The sequence below is a fragment of the Microtus oregoni genome, unplaced genomic scaffold (assembly GCF_018167655.1).
Source record: "Microtus oregoni isolate MIOR12 unplaced genomic scaffold, Mior012 000021F_ref0000039, whole genome shotgun sequence".
In the NCBI taxonomy this organism is placed as follows: Eukaryota; Metazoa; Chordata; class Mammalia; order Rodentia; family Cricetidae; genus Microtus; species Microtus oregoni.
Window position 1 is genome coordinate 7,523,835 of NW_024543080.1, and position 18,743 is coordinate 7,542,577.

At 40.2% G+C, this 18,743-nt stretch overlaps 1 pseudogene; it reads right to left on the reverse strand.

The window, feature by feature from the left end:
- Positions 1-17,735: 17,735 nt before the first annotated feature.
- LOC121460898 lies at positions 17,736-18,417 on the reverse strand (annotated as a pseudogene).
- Positions 18,418-18,743: the final 326 nt, after the last annotated feature.

An 18,743-nucleotide genomic window follows, 5' to 3' on the forward strand; every position in this document is an offset into this window, starting at 1 on the left:
TTTTATTTATTTATTTATTTATTTTTTTTGTTTTGTCGAGACAGGGTTTCTCTGTGTAACAGTCCTAGCTGTCCTGGAACTTGCTCTTGTAAGCCAAGCAGGCCTCCAACTCACAGAGATCCACCTGCCTCTGCCTCCCAAGTACTGGGATTAAAGGCGTGTATCACCACTGCCCAGACAGCTAAAATATTTTTATGTTGAAATTTTTGTGGTTCAACTTTAGAATATTTTCATTAAGGGGTAATTTATAAAGCTTTAAAACTTACTGTGTTTGTGTTCTGTTCTTGTTTTTGTCGTTGTTTTGTTTCTGATTTGTTTTTTTGAGAAAGGGTTTCTCTGTAGTCCTAGGTGTCCTGGAACTTGTTTTGTAGACCAACTGGCCTTGAACTAGCAGAGATCCACCTGCCTCTGCACCACTACTGCCTCGCTAGAATTTATTGTTTTATAATCTCCCAGGGCCAGTTCATACCTGAAATTTCCCAACCTATGATTCAGCTAAAACTTAAAATTCAAGTTCTGAAATGCCTATGAGTTTTACATAGCTATGAACAGGATAACAATGAGAGGTGGATTATTTGCTCTCAAATCACTCGTAAATTTCTCATCTGTCACATGAGTAATTGTCTGTAGTCTTTTGTAGAGTATTAAAGAGACATTCCTTTGTGTCTTAATTATAGGAAGCTATATAATGTGAATGTTTGAAAGATGATTGTAAAATATTTTTAAGTATATGCTTTGAATTATGCTTTTTATGATTGAATTGAATTGACTTTCTATGATATTGACATAAAATAATATACTTGGATTTGGAGGGGTTTTTGCAAAACAATATCAGTGAATAATATGATAGCAAAAGTATGCATTCAAATAGAATGTGTAGCAAATATCAGTAACTTAGGACACTGGGCCGCTCCTCCCCAGATGTGCCTGATTAATTGTTGTGTCAACTCTGGTGTCCTTAACACCAGCAGCCTGCATAAGTAGCTCAAATGTGTATAATAGCTATTTCGATCATTTTACTCTCTCTATACTCTTTCTGCGGCCACATATGAAAAGTATGTAAGTTAGCATTTTCGGATTGCTTTAAAGGCAGATGGATGGCTGTATTGATCAGTCCAAATTTCTTTCTGCAGTTCCATGGGCAAGGGGCCAAGGTAAGCATATCAGGAATGCTGGTATTTAAGAGCAAACATTCCCTGGCATCAACAAGCACGGTGTCCTGCTGACGGGGCACGTGGCACAATGTTTCGTTCTAATTTCAAGCTGTGTCACCCCATGCTCTACGCATGCTCAGCAGACACTGGAGGAACACTGGGACGTAGGCTGTTTTCTAGGCTGTGAGGATGCATTGAATAAGACAGAACAATGAGAAATGAATAAGATACTCTTGACTTCAGAGAGCTCACTGACCAACAGAAGAGACAGGCCCACTGGAACGTACTTAAAGGGCAGCATTTCAAGGCGTGTGCATGACGAATACACGGTGTAGCTAGGATAGTAAAGGAAAGGTCCTAAACCAAAGGCAACCTCACGCCTAAAGATGTGTGGGCTGCAACCTCTTCAGCTCCCTATGCAACTCAAACGACTAGAAAATTTAGAAATTCCTCTTGCTGGGTGAATTTGTGCTTGTGGAGCAACATTTTGGGAGGCGGGGGTAAAATGGAATAAGCAGGCAGAACGCTGAGGGGAGTAGGAGGTTATGAAGAGAGGTTATTTCCAAAAGTCTCACCAAATCAAAGACGTAGGCCCCACCTAGGAAATGAGTGAAACTTCCTGCAGGAACATTAAGAAAAAAATGAAAGATAAGATGGGAAGCAGAAAAGAAAAGCAGAATTTTCAATTATTTAGGTTTCCAATCCGAGTATGGGGATATGGTTATTTTACTAGTACAAGCTCCTTCAAAGATAATATCCTTAAAGAAAGCCACAAGATCATCTGTGGAAATGGATTTATCAACGATGACAGATAAACTACATCACACAGATAATTAAGGATAAAACAATATTCAACCTGGGAACACCATTGGCCTGGGAGACTGAGAAGTTCTCCTGGGCTCAGACAAATGAGCTAAAAAGCTTTTACTGAGCACAGATAGTGAAGGGAAAATAACCTTTAAGGTAAAAGAAAAGCCAGAACAAGACTAAAATGGGGGAACCCAGGAAAGGTCCACCCGGGGGTGTTGGAAGCCTGGGGTGAGATGACATGGTTGCATAGAAGATGGCTTTGTATCTAGATTAACCATAGTAAACATTCCGGCTTGTGCTCAAAAGCTGCTGAATCAGGCTTAGTTGACTCAATGATTTAATCTGATTTATGCCTCAGAAAGATTTCCCCAGCTGCAGTGTGGAAAAAGGTTAGAAAGCCAAGAAAAACGCATGTAGGAAAAGTAGCCAGAGAATTCATGTGATAATCCCAGCAGCAGAAGACAATATCTTGAATTCTTCAATGGGGTAGAAATGGACAGCTATGGAAATATTTAATATTGGCCTTTGACCTAACAAGAAAGCCCTGTCTCTACAAGATGTTAGAAAATCCCTTTGTTCTTCAGCTTTCTTGTTTCTATGTCAACAAAACCAATAATCTTTGCCCACTAAAAGTCTATCTTCCTCCTCTGCTAGACCGTGCTTGAAGGACCCTGACTACAGAATTCCCTATCCAAGTGACCCTGAGAATCTTCTCAGGCCTGAAAGGGCCTCTTCCATCAGGGTATCCTCCTGTTACTCAGTGGTTGAAAAGCATTGGCAGAAAAACCGGAGTGATGTAGTAAGATGATTGGTGTGGTCTGTTCATGTTAAATTCCAGGCATATTCGAGTCTTCTAAGACCATGTATCTTTTCGATGGTTATATATTAAAGGATATAGCGGTCCCAGACACAGCCTAACCTATGAGCACTATTTATGAGTCACAGAGAAGGGAGAAATTGCCATGTAGGTGGCACACATCTGTATTTACAGCATCCAGGGGTCTGAAGCAGAAGGATCACAAGTTCCAATCCAACCTAGCTACAAAGTAAGACCAATTCTCAAAATTGAAAAAAAAATCACTGAGAGAAGGAAAATGACACATAAAGAAGAAATCCATGATGCAATCTTAAGAAAGTTTCAAAATTCAAGAACAGATGACCAGGGGCATGGGAGAAAATCAAGACAGTGTTATCACAAGCAGCAAACAGAAAGGGGGGATTCAAAGAGTCAGAGGAGCTGCTCTGTGCCCCTCGCCTCCCTCCCCAGCCCTTCACTAGATTCATCATTGTCCCTTAGTCCCCCTCTGCCATCTCCAGCCTCTGACAGCTGCCTTGGAGTCCCCTCCAGGATGTGCTCCAATTCTCCATGATGAACCAGTCTCTGATTTCCATGTGCCTTTTCTCTAATGCATATCCGCATCAATTTCCATCTCTAAACTTCCTGGCAAATATAGTGGTGTAAAATCTGCAAACCATACCTAACCTTCCCTAAAATACAGAGGGGCAGTTACTCAGTATCCTCACACAGTGGATAGAATACCACTGAAGATGGAACATGCCTGAAGCCATGGTTCCATGGGTCCCCAAATGTCACCACGTAGGTCCTGTCCACTAGGACAGAAGGTTAGTTGTTCCTGGTAAACAGTGCCGAAGGCCTGAACTTTGGCCATTAAACTTTGGAGTGGGGGCTGTTCCAAAATTGTTTTTTCTGCCTTTATTTTAAATCACTGAGGTTGCTGCATTAATGTTCCTGTGTAATTGAAATTTACAAATTATGTTTTACATTTGGCCTATAAGGAGTTCTGCAAATGCACGAGCCAAGTCTTAGGCTCATCCCAAACTCAGGCTGACACTTGCCTAGGGTCAAGCAGCCCTTCCGAATATCCATTGATTGCCAGTTTAACTTGACCAATGAAGAGATACCTGCACATGTATCTCTGTGCACATGCAACTGTGAACAATTCCACATCATCTCATTAGAACGCAAGGAGTACTTGCACTGTTAGAGGAAAAGGGTAAAGGTAAATGGGTAGATAGGGTAGAGGTTGAGCTGTCTTTCTTTACTCCTGACCAACTAAAGAGGCTAACAACATTCTGGCCATCAGGCATACTGAGGTCTCTTTAGTTCAGTGCTCTGCCCCGCTGCATCCATCACCCAAATGCTGGGGACTACATTGTGCCTTCTTTGCCCTCCCCACCCAAGTCTAAATCTCAGAACAACACCATTTGGCACACACATTCTTTGGTAGTCTACTTCACTTAGTAAGGAAAAAGTGGTGCTGCAGAATTTTAAATATGACTGTCTCCACAGTGTCTCAGCCCCCTAAATATAAAGCCAATTCTGAGAAAGAAACAAGTTTGTGGCCCCTCGACAGATACATGCCCTTGTTCCTTAATCAGTAAAATTAAAGTGGCAGTTACAACACTATACCAGCCCAGACATGGCTCTTTGGTTCACGCTCAGTGTCGCTTAAAGCTGTAAGTACTCATGGGAAACATCACATCAGAAGTGCGCCTGCAAGAATGAGGAAGACAGATATGGTTGACAATACTTTCCCTAAATAATAAAACTCACTTAGTCATATCTTTACATATTTACTTCTTTTAAATGTCATTGTACATGTTTCAAATGTAGTTATTTCTAATGTCCTTTGTTATCCACACACCAGGGAGGGGCTGTCTAACTTAACTGACTCTCGTGCTGAGGGATGCTCTGCTTATTCCCAAAAATTCTGAATTAAGTTGTGTGTTCTGTTAACTCAAACATTTTTTTTTAATCATAACTCTAAAATCTCTAGCCACCTTGACTTTTCTTCTACAAGATCCTTACTCCCAAAAATACTTATAATATTGCAATGACATTTCAATTCCAACTAGCTTTAGGACAGTTTTCACACAATCATGAAGTGAGCCCATGCGTTGCGAAAGTAGTTTTTAGGTAGGTAAAATGGATAGGATAGACTCGAATTGATCAAAACGTGTTGAGCATAGAACATAGTCATAGAATACGCACAAGGCCCCGAATTCCAATCCCAGCATCACACACACACAAACACACACACACACACACACTAATATTAATACACATACGTAACATGTTTTAATTCCCCATTCCCTCCCCTGCCATTTCTTCTCTATCCCATCCCATTTTTCTCTCTCTGAACTTTATGTGTTCTCTCTCCTCCATCTCCCACTCCCCTAAATCCCACTGAGTCCGTTTAGTGCTGCCCACATGTGCATATGTGTGGGACCATCTATAGGATCATGGTTAGTGCTCCAGCACCTGCATGCCCAAGCCTCCCTCATCAATAGATCTTTGGGTAGAGGTGAGCCCTCCCCCATACATGTTGTCTTGACCTTGTGCAAGTCTTTGCATTCAGTCCCAGCTGCTGGGAGATCCTTTGTACAACTTCACTCACGTCTGAAAAATGCTGTCTTACTGGAAACGTCTACTCCTTTTGACTTTTAGGATCTTTCTAGCCCATCTTTCAAAATATCCCAGAGCACAGAGGGGAAGAGGTATTTGGCTTGTGATGTCATAATTCTCCATGTCACCCAGCTCCGTAGCTTTGGAGTGACTTCACCTAAAGATTTTGATCCACCATATACTTTTACTTAGTTAAATGGCTCTGATCCAACCCCCTATTTATCCTTACACCCAGGACACTGGTCCTGCTCTGATGCAAGTTCTCACTTCCAAGCCCCTCAGCTCAGAAACAATGCCCTCATCTCTAGTCCTTATCGATTCTGAAAAACCCTAAAATGCCACTTTTAAAAAAACATGCCTTGAGGATTCCCCATTACTCATTAAGTAAACGCCAAGTGTCTTTCCTTGGCACTCACGGTGTCTGTAATCTGATTGCACTAATTTATAAAGTCCCAGGAGGCAGCACTCACTTGTCACTGAAGCACCCCTGCTGGCTAGCATGGGGCTGACACACCATACATGCTCCAACTGTTGCTGGAATTGATGAGGATACAGACGAAAAAGAGAAAAAGTAACGATCTCTATGGCATAATCCTTTATTTCTCTCTCATAGACAAATTCCATCATTCACCATATTGTAACTTTTTTTGCAAGTCAACAAAATGTAAAACACCCCTTTAGGTAAGCAATGTATAAGGTGTTCTGAGGTGACCTCCTTTCACCCAGTCTGTGTGTTCATTTCCAGACCACAAGCTCTGCTGACAGGACGGCTTTCCCATGTAGTCTGTGCAAATCCTCCCATCTTTGAAACACATCTTTAATTCTTCTCTTCTCCAGTCCTAGATTGTTAGTGTAGTCATCATTTTGTTTTCATCCTTAGTTAGAGCTCTTCAATTTGTATGGTTTATTAAATTGTAACCATTTTATGTTTTTAAATATTGTCCTATTTATTCTATTAGATTTTGCATTTGGAAGAGTGTGAATGCTTGCATCTCAAGAGCCTTCACGTTCCTTGGGAAGTACAGTAACCCCCAGTAACTCCACAGAGCATTGAGTATTGCAGCACACAACACCCGTCTGCGCTCTATGCGCTACCATACAGTTCGCGAGCCAGGCAAGGGGCTGGAGATTGAAACACATAGAGCCAGACAGAGAGAGGCAGGGGTCATCCTTGATGCCAGAATGCCCCAAGAATGCCCCCTTTATTGTGTCCAGGGACCCCAGCCAAACGCACCAGAAACCATTCCCCTGCCATCAGGAACTCCTGAGGGTCTCGTGCTCAGAGCAGCTGTAGGTACTCAGATCAGGAGAAAACAAGAAATTCGGGATCTGGGGGTTCACAGCTCCCACAGAGTATGTGGTGGGAATAATGCCAGGGATTGTAATGTATTTAACAAAAATTAGTAAAATGCCTAACTGTGTCGCTCTTAACAGTACTTATGCACATCAGTGCACTCGTTACCCCTGACGACTTTATCTCAGGACATCATCTTTGTTTTATAAAGCTAAGGCTGAGATAGAATGAGAGAGATATAGTAACATGTCTAAGACTCAAACCACTGAAAAGAACAGATTATAAATTAGGGTCCTGGGGTATAGTTCAGTGGTAGAACATTTGCCTGGCATGCACAGGGTTCTGAATTCGATTCCAGGTATTTAAAAACCAACAGCATGACCGTTCTCTGATAGTCCCTCAGAAGTATGACATCAGCAAAGTTACATCCCTGGCTGTCGATGGTGAAAATTCCCAAGGAAAGGCAATGTGTTTCTTCTTCCAGAAGGTGTGCAGATAAACCCTGTGTCTGGTAATTTGTTTATTCTTTGTTCTCAGAGCCCCTGAATGTCATAGATGCTCTGAACCTTCTCTGTAAAATTCCCAGGAGGAAGACAGGCAGTTGGTAGAAGATACAACAGAATCTGAAGGAGGAAAAAAAAGACACTGGTTACAGCCCAGGCAACGAAGCACTAGTGTATCTGTGACTCCACAGTATTCAACCAAAGAATGAAGTCCTGTCTTTTGAGAAACCACAAAAGGAACTGGGGGTTGTTACTTTAAGGCACAGGCCGTCAGGTGCTCCATGATCTGCTCATGTGTGGATTCTTGGGAAGCTGATCTCATGGAGTAGAACGGCAGTTACAGGAGATGGGGAGAGATACAGAAAGGCAAGGACCAGACAAGGTAGATCAATGGCTGTTACATTAAAGTTAGATAGGAACAGGAAGCTCTGCTATGCAATAGCACAGCACATTGATGTTAAAAAAAAACAGCATGGACAGATGTTTTTTTCATTCAATTAAAATATAAGCAGATCATTTTGCAGGTAAACGGATGAAGCTAGAAAACATCATTTTAAGTGAGATAATCCAGACCCAGAAAGATAATTATCACATGTACTCACTCATAAGTGGGTTTTAAACATAAAACAAAGAAAACCAGCCCACAAATTACAATCCCAGAGAACCTAGACAACAATGAGGACCCTAAGAGAGACATACATGGATCTAATCTACATGGGAAGTAGAAAAAGACAAGATCTCCTGAGTAAATTGGGAGCATGGGGACCTTGGGAGAGGGGAGAAGGGGAGGGGAGAGGCAGGGAGGGGAGCAGAGAAAAATGTAGAGGTCAATAAAAATAAATAGAAAAAGAAAAAAAAGAAAATATATAATCAGATCATCTCTTCATTCCCTCTCCTCCACTTCCCATGTCCTCCTAACGCCCACTAAATTTGCAGCCTCCTCTTCTTGACCTGCTGCTGCTATTTATACAAATAAACCAATATATATATACCTGCTTAGGATAGATTTTTCAAAGATAAAAGAGGATTTTTAAAGTTCTCACCATAATAAATGAAAACCCTTTGAAAAGATAGATATATTTGAACTTAGACTGTGTGTGGGGCTGAAGAGATGCTCAGCAGCTAGAGCATTAACTGTTCCTGCAGAGGGGCCAAATTTGGTTCCTAGCATCCACACGAGGCAGCTCCCATAACTCCAGCTCCAATGGGATCCAAATATCTGGCCTTCATGAGCACCTATCCTCATGGCACATAACCACACATACACAAAGAATCTTAAATAATAATAATTTCAAATAAATAAATATGATTTTAAAGTTATACAGCACATACTCACATCAACATACCAGAGATCATCCAATTAATAAGTGTAATTTTATTTGCTAACTTGCTGTGCTGGGAATGAAACCCAGGGACTTACAAATGCAAGAAAAATGTTCTACCATTGAGCTACACTTTCGTACAATTTCTACATTTTTGTGTGTTAGCCAATAATGAATTTAATTTATTTAAAGATGCTGTGTCTACTCTTTTTTTGTCTTACTGTGGATCCAAAATAGAATCCACTCCTTTATATAACTCTACTATTTCTAGAACAGTCATGGGGAATATTGAGAGGGTGCTGTGGATAAAGGTGCCTGCCACAAGGCCTAACAGCCTGTACTCAATCCCTGGGACTCAGGTGAGAGAAGAAGTGACTCCTCAAGTTGTCTGATATCCCCCCGTGGCACACATGCCCACAAAAATACACACATGCACACATATGTGCATATGAAATACCTTTTTTTGGTTTTTATAAAGAGCACTCATGGAATACTTTGTTTTAAGTGTTTAGTATATCTTTTCCTTTATTGGGTTGTCACTGCTAATAGATATACAGAAAGAATAGCCTTTCCAAATTTTAACCCCAGGTAAACAGCCCACACACGCTTGCCACATAAGAAGATGGGGTTTGAGCTTGTTGGAGTCTGTTTTCGCTCTGGTTGCGTTGAGGATTACCGTTCAAACTAAGCGAGTTAAGTGAAACATCTGTGGAATGTTGGAAGACTGTGGCCGCTCAGAAACAGAACTGTTCCCTACCTCAGCAGAGTGGTAAATACAAGGCGAGCGCAGTGAAGGGGGCGACAAGCAGGAGGAAAACAGGGTGCTCGGCGCTGGGAGGAAGGAGCTGCCTTTCTGCAGACTGAGAGACTTTCTGGGGTAGGTGCAAGGCCACCCCACAGAACTGCTGAGCACATCCTGTCTTCACCCACCTCGCTCACTCGAGTGACGATGCGGCATCTCCTATACTTCCCACACATCTTCATCCTCTCTTGTCAATGATGCCTGAGACCTCTTACTCGTTTGCCTTATAAGCACGGACATAGGGTGGAGGACGGACCAAGGAGCCTGAAGAAAAGAAGCAGATGTGGGACAATAAGAAAACTGCAAGAGTGTGCATGCAGATGTAGGGAACAGAAGCTTGGTGCCTCTATTATGTGTTATGAACCTGGTATGCAAACCAGATTCTATTATCTCATGTGGACCTTGAAGACATTACTTTGTCTATCACCAACAGTACACAATGGAGCCAACTATATTTAAACATTGTGAGAGCTCACTAAAGTATAATTAATTGATTGTACCTATTGTTCACACAGTGAAAACCAGATTAACCTGGGTAGGAAATCCAATGAGCTTCCATCTTTTTTTGTAGGTCTTATGAGTCACCAGAAGATAAATCTGCAGAGTATCAATTGATTAACCTAGTTAACAAGGCAAACCACTTCATACTAACCAATAGCATGAATCTATCTTGGTGACTGTGTCTACATAACTTGACCCTAAATAGTAAATATCATGTGCAAAGAATATGATTGATAGGTACAGTTGTTTGATTTGGACAAAGAGTTAGTCCAAAAACTGTTCTCCAGTTTGTGCTGTAGAGAAACAGTTTCAAGCCTTTATGGAACACACACACACACACACACACACAGAGTGGATTAACTCCTTCAAGGATTTTATAAATTAAAAGCAAAGATGAGGGGGAAACACACATACACACAAAACCTATAATGCAAGACAGAAGGATATGAGTGCCAGTTACAAGCAATATACACTTCCATTCATTCAGAGTACTTTTAAATTTTGGTATTGTATAAAAATAGTCTTTACATTTTACACTTAACAGTCAACTCTAATGGTTGCAAATGCCTCTAATGTACAAGAAGTTTCCAGCAATGGAGGTGGGTGGTCCTTGGACTTCCCACAGGGCAGGGAACCCTGGTAGCTCTTTGGGCCGACGAGGGAGTGGGACTTGATTGGGGGAGGGGGAGGGAAATGGGAGGCGGCGGCGGGGAAGAGACAGAAATCTTTAATAAATAAATAAATTTAAAAAAAAAGAAGTTTCCCGCAGATATTACAGAATGAATTCATTCAGTCATTCTCAACAGCAGTTTATCCACCTCCAAAGGCCGCTGACCTGAGAGTTCCGCTGTAATCCTTTATCGCAGAAAATTTGCAAAGTCCAAGCAGATGGCAAATACCCTCCACAACACTCATTGACAAAGAGTGAACTATGTCCGTTGAAAAGTATACTCTGGGCAAATGAATTACAGAAAGTCCACACATACAAATGCCTTTCAAGGACTAGCCTGGATTAGGGAGAGGAGACCTGCTGAGTCCAGCAGTTGTGTATCAACCGGGAGATTGCACCTGGAGAGAGTCAACAAGGAGTCCCTGTCATTCTATAATGTGGGTGACAGTTTGCAGCTCTGGAGAGCTCTAGTGATAATTGCAATAAAGTGGTCTCTCACTAATACAAGACAGTGACTAATTCGGAGAATTAAGTCTCACACTTACTTCTGGATTAAGATAGCAAAGTGATCAACGCTCGGAATGCTGGGTATGAGCTTCACTCAACCATGAATGAGCCTTTGTTATTGGACAAGGTAACTTTGTGCCCCAATTTCCTCAGCTATAAATTGAGGGCATCAATTTGTTTTGATACATATAAAAGTACTAAAAGAGTACCAGGAGCATAATAAGTGAAACATCTCTACTTCAACAGGTTCAGAAAAGAAATGAATTTGTGTTATGAAAGAAGAAGAACATGTTCGGAAACTAGGCTGTTCATGTTCCTTTCATTATTTTACTGGAAACCTAGCACAATACAATCAGAAAGGAGAAATCAGTACAAATTGCAAAATCAATTAAAATATCTTGGCTTTCTTGTGAAAACTTGAAGAATCAAAGAAAAAAATCTCTTCACACTATAAGCAATTACAGAAAGTTTTTAGGATGTAAGAATTCATTACTTTCCTATACATCAACAATTGACAATAGAATTTTAAAATTTAAAAGATGATGCCATTTAAATTAGCTTCCACTCCAAAAGAGATATCTATAGGCACAAATCTATAATAAGAATTTTTGTTTTAATCAGGCACAGTGAATATTCCTTTAATTCCCGCACTTGGGAGGCAGAGGAAGGCAGATCTCTGTGAGTTCAAGGCCAGTCTGGCCTACATAATGAGTTCCAGGATAGCCAAGATTATACAAAAAGACCCTGTCTCAAAAAAAAAAGAAAGAGGAAGGAAGGAGGAAAAGAAGGAAGGAAGGAAGAAAGGAAGGAAGGAAGGAAGGAGAAAAGGAAGAAAGGAGAAAGAAAATAATTTTTTCTTTGTAAATTTTTTTGAGAACTTCATAAATAAACACTGCATCTACATTATTCTCATCCTTCCATCCATCCTCTTACCCCTCCTGTGTCTCCTCCCAAAGTCATGGCCTCTTCTTTATTATTGGGGTGTGTGTGTGTGCACTGAAACCTACTGAGTTCATTTAGCATTGCCTGTATGTACATATGTCCAGCGATTGGACAACCTATCTGGGAGTTTGTCCCTATGGGAAATTGATTCTCTCCTTCTCAGCAACCACTGGCCACCTGTCATCAACGTGTGGGATCTTGCAGAATTTCTTCCATTCCTGTTGTCATGTCAACTGGTGTTGTCATCATACTGGTCTTATTCAGGTAAGTTTATTGTTGAGTTGCCATAGGTACATCTTCCGTGTTATCTCTAGGGATATCTATCTAGCAACAGGCATCCTGATTCTCTGGCTCTTACAGGCTTTTCTTCCCCCTGCATGATTTTTTCTGGACCTTGGGTGTAAGGATGTACTGCAGCTGTATCAACATAAGAATCTTAACAAGAGATTTTTCTATAACATTTATATAAGGAAATTAAAAGATTTATGAAAGAAAATCAGAAAACTCACCAAATACACAGATATTCCATGTTCAGCCATAGAAAAGCTTGGCATTGTCTTAATTTGGTTGCTTTCAAGGTGGTTAATAGAGTCAGTACAGTCACAACAAACAGTCTACCATGCCATTTTGCAACAGTTGGCAGGCTGACTCCAAGATTATATGAAGATGCAAAAGAGCCACAATAAGTAAACAACATTGAACAAAGTCAGAGAACTGAAATGACTCTAAGATTTACTAAAAGCAAGAGTGGCTGGGAGTACGAGGCACTAACCAGAGAATATGTATGCGAAGAGAAGGAACAGGAAGGGCAGAGGCCTAAAAATAAGCCCGTATGAATATAGTCAAGGATCTTTGGGAAAAGACTAAGAGCAACACAAAGAGGAAAAGGTACTGTTTTCAACACATTAAAAACAGGACAACCACATGCTAAAAACATGAGTCCAGGCAAAAATGACAAGTTTCATAAAAACTAACGTTAAGTGTATCCTAGATGGGAATTGAAAAAAATAAAACTATGGGATGGCTATGAGATAATAATATAACAGAAAAAATCTAAATGGCTCCAGTTTGGTGATGACATTTTAAATGTGCAAAAAGCAGAATCTTATAAATAAATTACAAACTGAGTTTCAATAAAATTAACTTTTCGGCCCTAATAAGTCACTGGCAAGAAAATAAAAGGATTTGGAGGGGGGAGAAACGTATATAATTACTACTAAAACCATGTAATAAGCCAGACATGGTGGTACATGCCTTTAATTCCAGCCCTCAGGAGGCAGAAGCAGGTGGATCGCTGTTGGTTTGAGACCAGCATAGTTTACACAGTGAGGCGGAAGATAGTCAGGACTACACTGCAAGATCTTGCTCAGTAAAATAAACAAACAAAAAACTGTGTATCTGAATCTTAAGATTTAGCAATAAGGAAACACAAACTTTATAAAATACAGGATGAAGATCTTAACAGATACCTTATCAAAGATGTAAGGATGGCAAATGAGCAGTGAGGAAAGGCGGCCCATGTCACATGTAACCAAGGGCTAAGACCTTACCATGTGATCTCTAAGTCCCACCCCTGCCAATTACCCAAAAGAGATAGAAGCTGAGCTCCATTGAAAACTTTGTGCAGATGCTATAAAACATTCAGTCCTAAATGTCAAGCCTGAAAACAACTAAGATACTGTTTGTTTGTTTATATATATAGTCTTACTCCATAGACTAGGAGATTCAAACCCATGATAATCTTCCTGCCTCTGCCTCCCAAACACCGAGATTACATGTAGGAGCCATCATGCCTAGCTCCAAGCTGTCTTTTAATATATAGATGGACAAAAACTATAATATATCCATATAATGGATATATTAATATATTATTCAGCAGTAGAAACAGATAAGTTGTCATTCTATATAAAGGAATAAAGGAAATTTAATTTTAAATTTTTAATTCAAAGCAGCCAATATGAAAAGGTTACATACAGCATAACATTCAGGAAAGGGAAAACATTATGGAGGCAAAACCATCAGCATATACCACGGGTTAGGAAGGAAAGAAAGATAAACAGACAAACTTGACGGTTCTCAGTACAGTATAGCTACTTCATATATCAGAATGACAGGTGTATGTCATCTACCCAAGCACACAGAATGCACAGTCCTGAAGATGAACTCTTCTGGGCTTGGTGGCCAGGTCTGTAACTTGAACATTTTGAAGACTGAGTCAGGAAGATTATGAGTTCCATCCCTGCCAGGGCTACAGAGTTAAAATCCCAACATGGGGAACTTAGTAAGACCCTGGCTCTAACAGTTTTGTGTTTAAATCAGGCCTGTGGGGCATTTCAGGGTAATTATTGTGCATAAAATATGTAAAAGGTGAGAATATCATTCAAAGCCCTAAACTGATTTCCCAGTACTGAATAAAAGGGTATTGTACAAGTACAGAGGGCCAGGGACAGTGAGAATATGTGCATCTCTACATCTTTGCCCAGTTGTGTTGTGAAACTATAATTCTCTGAAAACAATGTCTACGGCTGGGAAGGTAGACAAGTAATAGAACTCTTGCGTTGCCTGCACAAGGCCTTAGGTTCAATCCCCGACAGTGCCAAATTTTACACCACTCAATTATCAGAGAATCGGGCAAAGTCAAGATACTGTATCATATCTAATTTGGCGAGGACTAAACACGGCAATCCTATTACATATCATTTTAAAGATCAATATACACAAGATCATATACAATGAACCTTTAAAAAGTGGTCTCTTTAACTCTCACAATTTAACTCTAAATTATTATGGTAACAAGTACTTTTTTTTTAAAGATTTATTTATTTATTATGTATACAGTGTTCTGCTTGCACACCAGGAGAGGGCACCAGATCTCATTACAGATCAGTTGTAAGCCACCATGTGGTTGCTGGGAATTGAACTCAGGACCCCTGGGAGAGTAGCCAGTGCTCTTAAGCACTGAGCCATCTCTCCAGCCCTATGGTAATGAGTTTGTAGCATAAGTAACAACAACAACAACCAAAGAAGTAGCCCAAAAATCAAGAGTCAGAATACTCCTGATAGTGGGGGGCTCCTAGATAGTAAAGGCACAGCAAATATTTGATCAGTGGCTGAAAGAACAAGAGAATAACTCAAATCCCAACCCTCAATATGTCTCATAAACCCTTACAAGTGTGCACATACAGAAGATCTTTACAACTTCCAAAAATTATATATATCAGGTCTTTGCCATTTCAAATATGTCATTAAACAAAACAGTGGCAAGACACAGTTGTTGTCTGAAGATCAATTAGGAACTCAACCTCCAACAACAACAAAACCTAAGCAGTAACAAGATCTTTATAGGAGAAAAATTTTAAATGTATTTATAAATATTTTTCCTGGAAGTAACAGTTTTCTTTATTATTACTATATATTTTTCTTTACTATTATATATATATATAAGTAATAGTATATATACATACATACATATATATATATGTATATATAATGTAGTATAAAACCTTACTACACATGTCTCCTGCAGAATGGTGGAGGTCTGAGTTGAGTTTCGGCATGGTAAACTCAAAACAAGAACCTTGAGTATTGCTTTTGCAGGGTTTTTCTTATCCCCAGCAGGAGCTTGATTAAGTCACAGCTGTTGGATCCCCGTTCATCTTGGTATATTTTGCACTGAATCCAGTGCAGCTCAAACAATCCAGAAAGTCCACATAATCAATAATATTAAGCTAGATTGCATTTGCCTGCTCAATTCAGGATTGTTTAAAGTGATATTGGACAAGAATGCAACTTTTTTTTAAAAAAAAAAGCAAACCAATGAACTCATTTGGTTTATGTACAAAGTATGTGGGAAGATGACTTAGAGCAGTCATTCTCAACCTGTGGGTTGCGACCCCTTTAGGGATTGCATATCCGCTATCCTTGTATTCACTTATAAAACTTAATAAGAAGGGGTATGATGCGAGGGAGAAAGGAAGAGAGAGGATAATGCACAGGGAATATAATCAATGTATGGGAAATTGTGAAAATAAATATAGTTTTAAAAATAAAATACTTAGATAATCCGTGAACAAGTATGAAGATTTGCCAACTACTGCCCATACTTCCCAAAAATGCATAGGCTGAACACAGATGCCAAATAAGGGTTTATTTTTATGATATGTGGAAGGAAGGGTAAAATAGGAGATGACAATGATTGGGATTTGGTTACACACTATAAAGTGGGAATGTAAATGGATCTTTCAGCAGCCACAGAAGAAAGCTGAGGCCTCACCACGGGGAAGACCTGAAAGCGCTTTTTGTAGATGTTCTTGCCCATGAGGCACCCATTGAGTGGGATGTGATGGGTTCAGCCTCAACTGTCTTGAACGCTTTCTTGGGAACATAATTCTTTGGTGACTAATTAATAACAAAACATCTGGTTCATATGAGAAAATCAAGATCTATTTCTTTCTATTTCAGCAACTAAGAAGTCACCTAAGAAGACGCTGAACCTCATCGAGTCGCAGACCTAGCCCTGCTGTTTACAGTGCTCCCTGCCAATCTTCTTAGGCTATCGCACATCAAGTTGAGTACACTGAATAAAACTGAGCTCTAAGAAGAAAAGAAATTAATGGAGCATCAAGAAAAGCACATACAAGATCATCGACAAAGAAACCAGCAGTATGAACCAAAGTAACCTGAAGTCGAATTGCATTACCTCCAGGCAAACATTGCAGCTGAAAAAAACGTAAGAATGTGGGTCTCAGACTAATCCACCTGGAATCCTGTGAAAGAGAGTCAAGGTTATCGCTGCTTCTCTAAGCAAACCCTGAAGCCCACGCATAGTGACACTTTAACAGGGCATCACCAGACCCGTGCTGATTGCTTCAGTGTACATACTACGGGCCAGGGAACTTTGAACCAGCCATCTTTGTTTGGAGAACTTGTAAGATGTTATATCTCTTTAAGTTAAACAAACCCTTGCACGTACATGTCTGCTGTGTAACGGACGCTGTGTTCTGAAATGGAAGGCTTCACGAGCGAGGGACTGAAGGGAAGACTTACACACCACACCTAAGACCCCCCCAAGTAGCAAAGATTCTGATTCTCCAATCTTCTCTGTCATATATATTTCATACAAAAGCCTTGTCTACCTTTCTGTTTTAATCTTCAAGAGAATGCTCCTATAAGATCATGAGTTACAACTTTTTAAAATTATTGCTAATATGTAAAATTAATATCACAAACTTCTGTTTCTGCTTCTTTATTTGACAAGACCCTTATTGAAATACAGCAGATATGTTCCTAAACTATTTTCTCATTGCATAATTTTGTTTTGTACTGAATTAAATTAACATACCATAGATTTATTTTCATTTTTAAAAATATAATTTGTTTGTTTGAGACAGGTCTTCATGGCCAGGAAACCCTGGCTGGCCTTCAACTCCCTATACAGACTTTCAAATTCTCTGGAATCCTCCTACCTCTGCCTCCTGAGTGCCAGGATTGAAGGTGTGTCCCATCGTGTCCAGCAAAAATACAGCTTCTTTATGAGTTAAGATGACACAAATCTATAGTAGAGAAAGCTTAAATCACTTAAATGAATAAATTAAATTATTTATCCATAAATATTGCTGATGAATATTAACATGTCACTAGGTTCCAGAGGAAATAAGCAGCCGTATTAAATTCTCACAGTGTTGAGTGACTTCCTCCTCTAGGGAACATTGAAATACACTGCTTTGTTTTTTTGTTTGTTTGTTTGTTTTTAATTTAAATGCACTTTGTTTTTAGACAACCTACATGACATGTTTTTTTCTTTAAAGAAAAAAAAAAGGAAAAAAGAAAAAAACAATGTCTCCACTCCAGATAAATCAGGGTCAAAATAAGAGCTCAAGGTGACATCAGTCCCATTTGTCCTAAGTCCTGGTGTTGTATGGATGGGAAGCAGCAGCTGGTTATGGTGACAGGTGATAGATCCAATTTGTTAACATTTCTCCATCTCTAAGCCATCCTTGAAGAAAATCATGTATGGAGTCACGCCATCTTCACGGTAGTCCAGGAGAGCAACCATGCCATCTGGATTCATGTTCTCACCAATAAAAAACTGGTAGTTATTGAGATTAGCAAGGATGTGCTTAATTTGCTCTGCAGCCCCAGTCATAAAAGGCTTTACTCTTTCTGGTTTCTGTGCTTCAAGTTTGCCTTTGAGTGATTTCATGTAATCTTTGATGTACTTTTTGTAGGCCTCTTTTGTGAAGCTGGTTTCTTGTAAGTGGTGGTTCATGACAATGTCAACACCAGTGACTACTGTGCTTTCGGTACCTTCGCAGAGGGCCTTCGGCAGAAGCATTCCCACCAATGAGCGAGTCATCAATGTTACCCTCTGTTCTACTGACCATCTTGCCCTCCACCTCCAGGTACAGCCCGTCCGCGATCTCCCGGATCTTGTAGCTGTCGGAGAACAGCTCGTCATGGCTGATGATGTTCCGGTAGATGATCATGGTGGCGTCTGGGGACGGCGGTGCTAGCCTGACAGCGCGGAGCAAGCGCGGTGCAGCCAGTGCAGCCGAGCTGCGCTCAGGGGGAGGGGGAAGCGGGCAGAAAAGGAAATGCACTGCTTTGACTTTGTGTCCTAGGCTGTTTTTTCCGGCTTTAGACTAGATTACCACTCAGGAGAGCTTATAATAAAATAATAGTAACCATGAAAAAATAGCCGTTTGCAAAAGTACTATGTAACAGCATACCAGCCATTGTCATAATAGTGACAATTCAGGTGAACTCATATTGATACTTTCCAGTCTCCTAACCTAACTCAATCATGAACAGA